This window comes from Antennarius striatus, chromosome 14 (genome assembly GCF_040054535.1).
Source record: "Antennarius striatus isolate MH-2024 chromosome 14, ASM4005453v1, whole genome shotgun sequence".
NCBI classification, from domain to species: domain Eukaryota; kingdom Metazoa; phylum Chordata; class Actinopteri; order Lophiiformes; family Antennariidae; genus Antennarius; species Antennarius striatus.
In genome coordinates this window covers 3,352,434-3,366,157 of record NC_090789.1, presented here as the reverse complement: position 1 = coordinate 3,366,157, position 13,724 = coordinate 3,352,434, and positions in this window count along the sequence as shown.

Here is a 13,724-nt window from a genome sequence, read left to right as displayed (position 1 = left end):
AAAATAACGCAGCATTCAGATATTAGGCTGACAGCTTTACCCCTTTCTTTCCTTATCCTGTGTCCATTTTTTAAACTGTCTAGTAAAAAAAATGAACCAATCATAAGTCAGTTTATTTTTTCAATAAAGAATTTCTGATCATTCAATAAATGACTTTATTGAAATTTTAAACATATAAAGTGGTCTGAAAAACTGTGGGCAGCCCTGATAAGTTGACAGATTTTCCTTTCAAAATCACTAGTTTGAGTTAAATATATAGCAGACAAACATGGTGATATTTGAGAAGTGAAATAAAGATTATAGGGTTTACAGAAATCCTAGGATCTGCCTACTTTAAATAATTAAATAATTAAATAATTATTCAAACAAAAGCAGGCAGGTGCATACATTTTGGGCAGCCTTGTTGATTTATTGTTAACTAAAACTGAATTCAAACTAAATCAGTGCTAATTACCTTTAAGACTAATTATGGGAACACAACATGTGTGTGTGTAGCTGGTTGATGGTTGATCCACACACACACAGGTGAAGACGATCATCAGGAGGAGTATTTAAGGTGGACAGCTGCAAGTCGTTCTCCTTTTGCCTCTTCTCTGAAGAGTGGCAACATGGGAAAAAAATGATCAGGGGTGCCCAAACATTTTTAACATTTTTATACCACTGTATGACTTTAAAAAAGAAAAGTCATGTTACTCTAGGTTTTCACTTATTCTATTGAAAAAGAACCCCCCCGAAAACATAAATCTTAGTTTGCAAATTTATGGATTTCAAGTAATAATTTGTGCACACAGTTAAATTTAATGCCTTTAATATGAAATATACACTTTTGACACAGCTATAATGTGCTGTGAGATAATTTATGGTCTGTACAGGTCTGAAAATGTAAATTATTGCTCTTACACTATTACAGAGGCTTATTCCTGCCTGTAATTTATAGCGACAGCGAGCGCTTGAATTATATGAATAATATTCGCTTTGACTTTCTTGTCAGCCGCAACCTCACAACACGTTCATGTTACGTTTGAGGCTAATAAAGCAGACTGGGGTGTATGGGTGTGAAAGCACATTTTCACTGAAGAGACATTAACTCAACTCTTTTAATGAGAGAAGCAGGAGAAAATTTCAAACGTCGACGTCTGTAAAATCTGATAAAACAAATCTTTCCCAGAGCAATAAAATAAAAAAAATAAAAAAATCATCTTAATGCAGATTCTGGCCTGGAGAGGAAAATTATTGCTGTTTTTATCTGACCGGTACAAGGACACACACCCATCACAACAAGGATGACCAAAAAAAAAAAAAAAGTAGGAATTAATTTAAGTTTAAAAAAAGAAAGAAAAGAATGGGAATTAGTAAAAAAAAACAAACCAAAAAAACTCCACAGACTTGAACCAGAAGTGGCTGAAAATTGATTTCAAGTTGTGTCGGTGACAGTGAAGAAAAACAACACACACACACACACACACACACACACACACACACACACACACACACACACACACACACACACACACAAAACAACATCTCTCAGAGGCCGCCTGGAGAAAACAGAACCGTGCCATTAAAAATATAATAGGATTATCATTTCTGTTTGTTTGTCACGGTGGATCAGGAAAATTAGAGTTAAGAGAAGAGCTTAGAGCCACATTGTTATCGCCGCTTCAGAAACCCGAGGCGCAGACAGACACCGACAGTATACATATTCATTCGCCGCTTTTGAAATTCACCTTTTTTTTTTTTTTTTAATTAATCTGAGAGTAACAATCGTTTTAAAATCTGCAGCGATGTCCTCAGCCAGTCGGAGTGACGTCTGGGTGGGAGAAAAAGACAAAAGATAGAAAGCGTTGAAGGCTAACAGTCAGTCAGATGATTGGGGGGGGGGGGGGAGCTGTGTTTGTTTGTTTGTTTGTTTGTTTGGTTGTTAGTGTGAGGAACAAAAAAGACAACAAACAAGCAAGCAGAGGAAGCCGGTGCGAGAGCCCTGATTTAGATCATCCCGGTGTGGCTTGTTTTGTTGTTTATCTCCTGCCGACGGGCGCCGAGGGGTGACAGGAAGACGTCCCCAAAACCGGTCCACGCCTGCCACGCCGTCCGACCAATGCCGCCTTTTTTCTCTGCTGTCATAATTATCCTGGAGGACAATGCTGCTCTGTAAAAAGTTTGGTGCGAGATTGAGAATGTTTGGATGGAAAGAAATAATAATAAAAAAAATAAAATAAAAAAAAAGTGCTTGAGAGATGTTTGCGGAGACTTGGACACGGAAATGCAGCTCCTTGCAGGAAAAACATGTTTCTAATTATGTAAAGTTGGAAGGAAGATTTTGTTGATTTTTGAGGGGGAAAAAAAAAATCATTTTTTTTTTCTTCTTGAGTCCAAAAGTTTGAAAATGACACAACGTAAGAAAACATAAGAATTGTATAAGATATAAGATCAAAATGACAGACGGCTGGTCAACTGCACCTGATATGGAAATTTTGCACAAAAATATACACATAAACCACTAGGAGTCCCGCAAATCAATGAAATCTAGTGGAATAAACTCAACTTTTACTATTTTTGTTAGTTCTACGTATTTCATGTAGAATGAAAAAGAAAAATGATAACCATCTGAATCAAATGCTGTTTATAACGGCGCATCGCTTTAATCTGATGGATAACTGGTGTGTATTCTATCGCCATGTATGATTTATACAATTACATTTATAAATCCGTTAAAAAAAGATGTGGGAAAAAAATGGCGGGAAACATTTCAGTGTTCTCTCACAAAAAATTTCCACAGAAATCTCGTTTAAAACTCCCGTTTCACAATGAATTGCGCTGATTTTACGTCGGTATGCGTTCCATTCACCATGAATTCAAGTTATGATTCAATTGTCATCAGAATGATTAAAAAGTAAAGCTGGTATGAAGGATGAAAGCGCGTCTCCGGCTGCGACGTTTCATTCGTTTTTGCGGAGACGGGACGGGTTGTGTCAGGGTGGCTTCATCTCAGGCGTGGTTTTTTTTTTTTTTTTTTCGGGGCCGAGCTGACAGCTGCCACTCGGGCCCCTCCGATCTCCGCCGGAGCCGAGCCCGTCAACGTTGTAATGATAATAAGCGCTGACAGACGTGCAGCTAATGAACGGAGCGGTCAGGCCGGCCCCCACCGCCAGCACACAAATAAATAGACGGCGCTGCTTCTACCTTGATGTCACGTTTCAAGGTGTGGTGATGGACAGGTGGCGTGTTTTCATATGCAGCTAAACCCACACATACTAGAGCTAGTTACTGAACATCAGCTGGGGTTTAGCGCGCCTTGCTTTCTGTTATATACTTTTATACTTAAAGGTAAAACGCAACATCCTTAGAAGTTGCATCTGAAGGTCTTTTTCATGCGGCGCCAAAGGAAACGTGGGGATATTTTACACACCTTTGACCTGTGATCGACGGCGTTGTGGATGTTTCTGGTTTTTATTTCTTACTTTTGTATAAATTATTGATATTTCATATACATTAGGATTAAACTTCTTCACTATGTGTAAATCTGCAGTCATCTCCCTGGAAGAGAGCGAGAACTCGTAGCTTAAATCTACCTTAGCGGTCATTTTAAAAAAAATGAATCCAACAATGTCTTTTTAGAATCAATAAAAATGTTGTTTTTGGTTTATTTGTCCTCCAAATAGTGTGTATTGGTGTTTTTAATGCAGATTTTAAGAGATTTTGTATAAAATATTTAAATGAAATAAATGTCAAACTCTTTAAAAAAAGTATGCAAATCTTGATTAGCGTTATTTTAAGCAATCCGAAATGTTTGTGAACTTGGAAAAGCAGATTTTAAGGTTATTTACCTGCAGCACGAGATAAAACTCTCAGGTTTAAGTTTGAAAACTTGTCTAAACGTGAACGTTGTTCAGACGTCCAACTGAAATCTGTTGAAACGCGTTAAAGCCAGTGAGACGATGCCCTCTCGTCACCGCGCGTCTTGAAATAATTCAAACGAGTTTTCATTTCCAAAGAGTGCAGATAGCAGCTTGGCTCGTCTGATTGGCAGTCAGATTCATATGAAATGGAAAAATGTCATTTCATTTCTCTGTTTCCTTGTTGTCCTCCGTTTTGGATGGAGAATAATAATTGGATCTACTGAATGAATTTGTAAAACATCCTCCTCTTCCCTCATTGCGTGTTCCAGCTTCGTGTTGCGTTGGTCAATCTTTGCATTTCTGCATCAAATATTTCTCTGCTCTGAAACAAATGATTAGGATTTGTTTGCTTAATCAAACCCCCCCCCCCCATCATCTGCCATTGCATTGCCTCTCGTTGGGTCGTTGGACACATCCTTGCAACTCTGGCAGACAGTGGTACCAACTGACTGTACAGAGTGCAACCAAACCTGTTTTATTCTTAGGGTCTGTAACGTCGCACTTCCTGACATACTTGATGTGTTTGCGTGTCTCGGTGTGACGTGTGTGTACATCAATAACGCAGCTCTGAATATCTGCGTTAAGAAAGGGGAAATCTTTCTGCGCCGCTGTCTGGTTGCCGCATTCCTTGCTGACAGGTCTGATCAGAAAGTGATGACAGCCTATGATTGTCAAAATGCCTGTCAGTGAGTGGCAGCTCTGCTTTGGCTCTGCCTTATTTTCCACTTCCCTTCCCCCTGGTTTTGTCACATCTTTCTCCCAGCAGTGGGGTTGGTTTAACTCAGAGTGAAGGTAAGACGAGACTTGTATAGGCAGCTTGTGGAACTCAATCTCGGTATGTTGTGTTAAGGCCGTTGTAGATGTCATGCGTTACTCCCACGATGTGGAGAAGCAAGCCAGATAGTGACAGTGTGGGAGTTAAACCAGGAGTTGGAGAGCTGAGTTTTGGTGAGAATCTTGACAAACAAAGCTCCTTGTATTGTGTGGTGGACAGGTATGACAAGAGCAATATGTGTAGTTTCACTAGAAGAATGCTCTAGGAGCTTCTCAAGGTGCACTGCCGATACATTTAAGGAAAAAATTCAACATTTATTTATAGGGCTGAGTGATTTAAAGAGCGGTTTCTCCAACCCAACCAACATATAATCATCAGGAAGTTATTTAGTTCAATGTTGAGTTTTCACCTTATATCCTTTCTTTCATTGGTATTGAACACAGTTGGAATCTGATGTTACCTGTCAGATGTTAGCTGGCTGGGGACGGATCAGTCACTGAGATCTTGATTTGTATTACATTCCATTGAACAAAAACGACTCTAATATCGTAAACTCTTTCTTGTTTTGAGGATATTACGAGTTCAATGCATTGACATTGAAATAAGACGTTACAACACCTGATGGTGTCTCTAAGAGTTAGACGAGTGTTTGTAGTGACACAAGTGTCTGCAAGATACCTCGATAAGTTGTCAAAAAGACTTTCATTAAATGATTATTCAATCCTGGAGCAGATCTGCACTTAAATGAGGATTATCAAGAGTGTTGGGCCAATCACCTGTCCCTGGGGTACCCCAAATGTAGTTTTCCCAAATGCGGTAGTAGCAAGTAAAAGATAGGAAGTTAAACAGACATACACCAGAGTATGGTGTTGGCTAAGTTTACCCATCAAGCTCACCACCAACTCATCCACAAATTGTTTTTATGGGTCTCTTTTCTGACAGTGATCAAAATTGTTTAAAAAAAGAAAAACCTGATAATTATAGACGTGACAAATTCATGCTAATGATAGCAGCAACAAATAAAGCAGAGGTGTGGTGCATAACACAAATGCAAGGTCTAACTAACTTGCAAGCTGCCTGTCTCATGGATCCAGGACACAACTTACCCTCTGTGGAAATGTAAGGCAAGGCAAAAGTGACAGGCCAACATCCATCCGCCTCCTCAACTTGTCTATTTATATGTATATTCATATTCATGAGCTATTGGACCGTGTGCTGTTGGCAATGCATTTAGCGTTATTGGAAAAACGGAATCTCAATCCTCCCCCCTTGGCAACTGACAGAGAAAGATTGCAGTGCCCATGTGACAAAGGACTGGCAGGGACTGGTACTAAATCATTGTCCTGACATGGGCAATGAAAGCGGTATCCCATCTCCGGACTTGTAAAAATGACTCTACCCTTCACTTTGGGCATTAAGTGGATTGTTGATTCCTCTATTAATACATCTCTTAAACTCTTTGAGTGGCTGTTTGAAGGCCACGGAAGAGGAACACAAGATGACGTGATAATTTACATCTCCTTACAACTTTTACCTCTATGTCAGCGGAGCTGCTTGGCCGCTAGAGCAGGGGTTGGGATGCATTGGATGGTGAGACCGATGTAAAAAACAAATGGAAAAACTATACTGCTAAAAAGTATAGCCTCAATTCTGTAAAACAAACAACTCATTGGTGTTCGTTTGTAAGGATTCCTCAGGGTAGGGGAATTTACGAGATTGGGTTCTTTTAACTTTTAACTTTGGGCTTTCAATGCTCAGACATCCACCCCCAAAACACCTCTTAGTCTGATCTGGATCCACGTTATAGTCCAGACAGAGTCGTATTATAAGGGTCAGGGTTCTATATTTGAGGTACAATTAGATGATAGCAGAATTATATGATTGTGTATAGCTTGCAGCTATACACAATCGCGTTCATGTACCACATGAAGTCTTGCACACTGGGTCCATTCATGCCTATGCTGCGTGTTTAATCACAGGCTATAATAAAAGAATTTTCTTCAGAAATTTTACTTGGTTTAATAATGTCATTGAAATTGTTTAATTACTAACGACTCCAATGATTTCATCCAGTTTGTCAAAAAATAAAAATCTCTGCTACTCTTTTGATTTGCAGCCTCTCCGTCTGCATGTTTGTTTCTCCTCCCCAGTCGGGGCCCCCGTACTCCCTTTTCCTCAGTTCCTCCTTCAAGCCGCTGACAGTAGTGCTGCACATAAAGACACTGCTACCTTTGCATAATGTGAATGCACCTTCTGTAGGTCGAATGAAGCTCCTTCGACATGTGTCAGAAGCTTGCCGTGTAGGCTTGGACTAATGATGGCACGGCGGCCAGCCCACTGCCCCTCAGCATATGCCCACTCTCACATATGTGTGTCAGTGTGAGAAAAGACTGTGTGTATGCGTGCAGGGGGTGGCAGGGTTCGTCATGCTGATTAAAAGCAACCCCCTCCCACAAAGCCCCTCAGAAAAAGACAGCAGGGAACATGAACCATTGTCAGGTTGGCCCAGATGAGGACACAGGATCCATGTCACCTGAATTTACCGGCCTAATATGACAGCCAAGTTGTGATCCCTTGTCTGGGACGTGTCACATTTGCAGACTTTGGACTTATTCTCATGCAAATGATGTCAGATTTGGACAGAATGTGAATGAGACTCGTCACACTGTCCAAGGGTCTAAACCCGACCACATGACAGTGGTTTCTCTCGCACAGCTCAAGATTAAATAAATACGACATTTGACATTCAAACCTGGCAACCAATACCAGGAATAGTTCAAAATAATGAGGAATTTGAGAGAGGAACCACAGCATACATAGAATGTAACCTATTTACCTTTCCTTAGGTGCTAAATAGCACATATCCGAACTCCAATGAAACCCAGCAGGGTTTGTCATTAAACACTCAGACGCTCAACCTGCAGCTGAAAAGATTTTATTTTCCATTAAAGAGCGATTCGACCTTTTATTCACAATAATTCAGAGCTAAATTATTATTTATTCAACCGCTCATCTGAAACATTATCAAAAGAGCACAATCAAACCAAGTGTCTGGTAATAAAGACCTAAACCTAGAATAATATTTTAAAGACAACAAACATCTTTTTTTATTGTGTCTACTGTTATGAGTCCACTCCACACTCAAAAGAATACTTTTTTTTTCTGGGTTTGTTTGTCTGATTTGAAGACACTGGATCAGGTGGAATAACTTCTCAATTTTGAGAATTTCATTATTTTGTTTTAAATGATCTGAATGGTCTGTAGAACAGAAACACATTTGTGATGGTCTTCGAGGGGACCGTCTTTCTTTTTAGAAATGAAAAGAGATGTTCGTTGGGTCATTCGTTCGTTCATTCATCTTCTTGTGAGGCAACAGCTTTGCCCACTGGTCTGACTTACATCACAATACATTTAATCATGTAGCCTCAAAGCTACAGCATCAAGATTTCTCAAACTTCCAGAACCTGGTGTCAGAACTGGAGATACAAGGGAAGTCCTGTGTGTAACCTCACCATCAACACTATACTGAGAAGATCGATAATTATCTGTCAGAATTTGACAAACACTTTCAAGACTTTTCTTTGCTTGAGCCAGTCGCTACAATTACGTTTGATCCTTTTCTGGAAGAAGCTGAGGTTGATTCACTCGCATCAAAAAACTGCAGTAACGTTTCACCTGATGCTTCACTCAGATGACGTCCAGAGCTCACAGAGAGTTCTGGAACTGACTCACAAGAACAGTACCCCAAGATGAGGACATGTGCTGCCTCCTTTACTGCGTTATTCGGCTTCACTTCTTTATGCGACTCAGTCTTTTCCCACATGAAGATCATTAAGTCCAAATACCGTTCCACCATAACTGATGATCATTTGGGAGTGTGCTCGAGGCTGTCAGCAGCTACTATCCGGACGATGCATCCCTGACTGATTCCATTCAATGCAAGTCATCAGAGTAAACTCAGGCCATGATAAAAGACGTACATAGTTGACTGTGTTGGGCTCATGCAGTTATGGAAAATACATCGACATACGTACGTGTACATTGTCTTGTGTCTGCATGGGTTCTCCAGCTTCCTCCCTCCACCAAAAACACACACTTCAGATTGGCCAGTTTCATATAGTGTGTAGATGTGAGTGTGTGGTTGCATGTTTGTCTGGCACCACACCCTGTCCGAATGCCATCAGGGGTTGGAGAGGCAGTGACGTTCTGTCCAACAGGAACCCTAACAGACAACATTTCGTTTCTCGTTCGTGTTTTCTTCTTCGTTGGTGCCGATCACCTCCGTCGTACCTTGCTGGAGTTGTAGCTACACCAACTCCATCATTTCCGGCGTCGTCGCTCCTTTCCGTCAGAGCCTCGGAGCTGGACGCCTGATGCTGACCCAAAATACCCACCCCCACTTATTTAATATGAATATTTTATTATGGGAGAAATGACTTCCTTGTAGAGTAGATCAGAGGAACATGATAGGCAGATTAAAGACAGATAGATTTGTTGCATTTATATTGTGATATAAAAAAAGAATAGACACGTAAAATTATGGTATCCATCAAAAGATAATATTTATATGAATATCTTTATATTTTTGAGATACTTTGACACAACAGAGGCAATGCTTCACATCATGCAAGTGGGCTTTATAGCAATGGAAAAAAGGAGGTTTGATAGATCCTGAAAGACACTTCATCCATTCAGCACACTGGCAGTCGTCATTATTCTCAAAAGAATCGACTTTGTCACTTCTCCATTCTTCAAGAGCCTTTCCCTCAGCCTGACGAATTGTGTCTCCTGTATCACCGAAACAAGGTTCACTCCTGACAGGTACACAATACACAACACTTTACAAGATGATTTTGACTGCCTGCAGATTTCTGCAGGGACGGGCGTGTCAACAAGCGATCGGATTGAAGTCTCTGTCCATGATGGGATGTCTCGGGTGATTTAAAACCTTCAGCTTCCCTTCAAGTCATTTTATTGAAGCTTAATGTTTTCACACCAAAAAAAAAAACAACTTAAAGGCATCTTATTGTTTTTTCTGTCAGAATAGAATGAGACTAAACCCCTAGGTAAAATCTAATATGAGGAACAATTTGATTTACATGTGATTAATATCTTCAGACACCATCAGTCATCATCTGAATCGAGGGATCATTTCTACTAATAGGCAAGGATATAAATGACCAAAAACACTGGGATGTTCTTAAACATTTAGCTTGAACGTTTAGCTTGAAGTAGAAAAACATCACAATCATTTGTTAAGCTTTACACATCAGATCTAAACAGTTCTGGAAAAAAAACCAAAAAACTGCGAATGAATGAAATGAAAGAGCCATCCACCGACTCACTGATCGATTCCTAACATTTGTAATAACATTATTATCCAATAGGAAGGAGAATAATCATTTTCACCACAAAAAAACTACTATAATTCACAGCAAAGCGCATTAGCAAGTGGTTCCCATACCCAATCCATCGTATACGGTTTACTCACGTCTTTCTCTCAGGACGCTGGACCTGATGAAGTACTTTTGATCATGTGACCACATATCGGTCAGATTTTTAGCCGTGTATTCACCCTACAGCCAGAAATAACAAAAGATCATTTTGAAGTAAATGTTGTTTGTACCATATAAAGTCTTTAGAATAATGACTCCATCAGGAATCATCACCAAGTCAACAAACACCTTGAATTACTGGATGTTACATCAACATTCACACCACTTGCAAACACAGTCTTGGGAATGTAAATCGAAGATATTTTTATTTTCTTAGGAACGATAATAGTGAGTGTTTAATCATCAACCTTCTTGATTTCTCCTTAATCTTCTGGATTTGAAAGACTGGTAAATTTGTGGAATGCTCGGAAATGCCGGTTTGGAAATTCCACACGTAAGCAGGTTATCTGGAAACAGTGGGTTGGTGTGACTGGGTAAGAAGGAGGCCCCCCCTTTGAAGGACGATGAGGTTTCACCCCATTTTGAGACACATCATGATCACAAAATGATACTGGTGAATGTAATGGAGATTTTGGAAACGCCTCAACTTTGTGCTCCCATCGCTCCTCAACTCAAACCGACACTTGTTCATTGTCTCGACGTAGAAATGTGGTTTGACTAACATTCAAACCGAGAGCACCTCCTCCAGATGATCACATCATGGGGGTGGGGGGTGGGGTTCCTACATGATGGAACGTCAAGAGGACCTACGTCCGAACACAGGTGTGATTGGCAGAGAATTGCCCGTCCGTTGGGGAGGTAGGACGAGAGAAATCGGCATCCGCTCTGCATGTCAGGGATTCAAAACGCCGCCTTGCACGACTGTGTGCACCTCCCTCGTCTGAAATACGTGGTGTCTGTGCAGATGTTACTGGTGCGTCGTGAAACAGCTGATTGTGACTAAGGGCTTTCCATCTTGATTATTATAAATGGGTAACAGGCGGCATCACCATGCCTCTTGTCATAAACAGGCCTTTGTTGAACATCAGATTTGCGCTGCTGTCTAGTGAGCCTCTCGTCGCTAATGGTGATGACATAAAGCCAATTTATTTGGTTTCCTTGAAAACAAACACGAGTTGTGGGAGAACAAACAAAACGCTGACGGCCTGACGGAGTCACGTGTGCAGATTTCTGCATGTTGTGACAAGACGACTTGGTTTTGGAAGACGGCGTGCGGCACAAAATGGAGCGACTGGTCATTAAACGGGACACTTCAATGGAGTTGGTCTACAGAAGCGGTTATAAATATGATCCTTTGTGGTGTTGGAAGTAATTCAGTTTTGAAATGTGGTCAGAATTAATACATTTAGCATGAACAGAAGGATGCTTCAGGGCTCGACTGAAAGCAGAAATTGTAGGGGCAGCGAAGCTAGAAAAGAAAAAGTTTTACCACCGCAGCGTCTGATATGGATGTATCTGCCTAGAATGGAGGATAAATGATGTGTTTTTTGCTGCAGGACGTGGGAGATGATGTTACTGTCGTGAGTTGAGGTACTTTTAGAGCAGGAACTGCACTCGTAAATATTAATGGCAGTTCAAGAGATGGAAAATACAGTCATTTCAACTCAGCCGAGGCTCTGGTGTTACAACACACTCTGTTGCATGTTGGGACTGTAGGTGGAGACTACCTGTGCTTTGCGACCTGCTTCGTTTGGGTAAAACGTTGAGTATATCAATCAAATCTGGGTTGACAGTTAAAAGGCCCCTGTCAGAGGAAACTCACGCAACACCGAGCATCTTTACCTGGATGGAATAAACACAACAATCAACACTGATCTGGACTTGAGCCAAAAGTGGATTGAAGACCTCAACGCTGACATTCCTACACAATCATTTTTAAGGGCCTACTTTTCTAATTATGCCAAAAAGTTGTGCGATTTCTTACCAACCGCAATATTTTTTAAGAATATGAGAAGTAGCTCGGGCGCAAATTTGAGAAACTTGTTGATTTTAAACACATATTCAGTCAGAAACATATACCTGATTGATAATCCGTGTGTATTTTCAACTGATTAAAGTGACAAACCTCTCTTAAGAGAACAAAAATAATCTATGAGAGAGTAAATTATATAATAAACAAACATTAAATTTGAATTAAATGTGCTTTCTGGATACATTTGTTCCTAAAAACAAGAATGAAGTCTCCTCATCCTCCTCGCTGCCTTCAACAAATTAGTAGAAGTCTGTCACGCTCGCTGCTTTCAGTCCTCGTTTTATGTGGCTCTCCTTTGCCTTTCTGGCTGCTGATTCCTGCGTTACATCGCCACACGGAGCACAGCGTAGCGGCGCTGAAAGTCTATTGTTTCTCGGGGTAAAAAAACGCCTCAGGCGAGTGTTCAAGAGCCGTGTGGGGTGGGAGCATGTCGACTTAAATACCTTCGCTGGAGACCTGCCACGGCCTCTTTTATCAGGTGTCTCACTAGCTGAACTGTAAAGCTTAGCTCTGTGTTAAACCAAAGTCAAAGCTTTTTTGTGTGTGTGTGTGTGTGTGTGTGTGTGTGTGTGTGTGTGTGTGTGTGTGTGTGTGTGTGACAATGTTATATTCACTGTTTTCCTCCTTAAAGGGATTATGTCTTGAAATTGCTCACAATTTCTGATTTGAAAACCTCACATTAATAAAAAACAATTTATGACACCCTATGAAAACAAACTGTGAAGACAAAGGTGTGGTAAAAGAAATAAGGAGACATGAAAACAAAGACGGAAAGTTTTTACCTATTTGTTAATGCAGCAGATATACTGTACGTAACTTTGGAAAGTTTGATAAACTTGCTAATTTGGTTTTATTTCTAAGAGTAAAGTCATATAAATACTCCTGCCTCGTCTGCATAGAAAGACAGAGCCTGATAACTTAGCTTAGCATAGTGGGCTTGGCTCTATCTGAATAACAGAACAACAACCTGGCAGCTCCACATCAGTCGCAGATCACAACTCTGTAGGACAGCTGAGTGGCGAGTATCCACATACCCCCCCCTACCCTCTGAGGAAAGTAATTTGGCGTTTTTTTGATGTGATGGGTGGAGCGTTTGTCCCTGTCGAAGCAGCGATGACGGTGGCTCTCTTGGTGCATCACGTTGAAACTTGCCAAAAAAACCCCCGAGAAGGGACTGATGCCATATTTGAATTCCCAAAGTGCTCTGAATTCAAAGGCAACAGCTTATAATTTTATAAACACGGCACTTAAATACAGTCTGTTGACTGACAGCAACTTTTGACACACTTCATAATGAAATCGCTTCAAATTTGAATGTTGCTGCAAAGAAAGCTGGAAGTTCTAAACCCATAATGCACCACCACACGCCTCCCACCCAGAAGCACAGAACCAAACACTGGTGTCATGGGAAATTTAGTAACAATCCCTCATTTTTGTTCAACGGTTATAAAACTGGACACTGGGCTGAAAACTTTTTGTTTACAGAAGATTATGATGTCATAGCCAAGTTGACCTTTGAACTCCTGAATTAAAAAAAAAACGTCATCACTTCATCATTTAATCCTGTCTGTCATTTGTGTGAATTCTTGAGTTGCGGCCAAAAACACATTTTATGCGGCCAC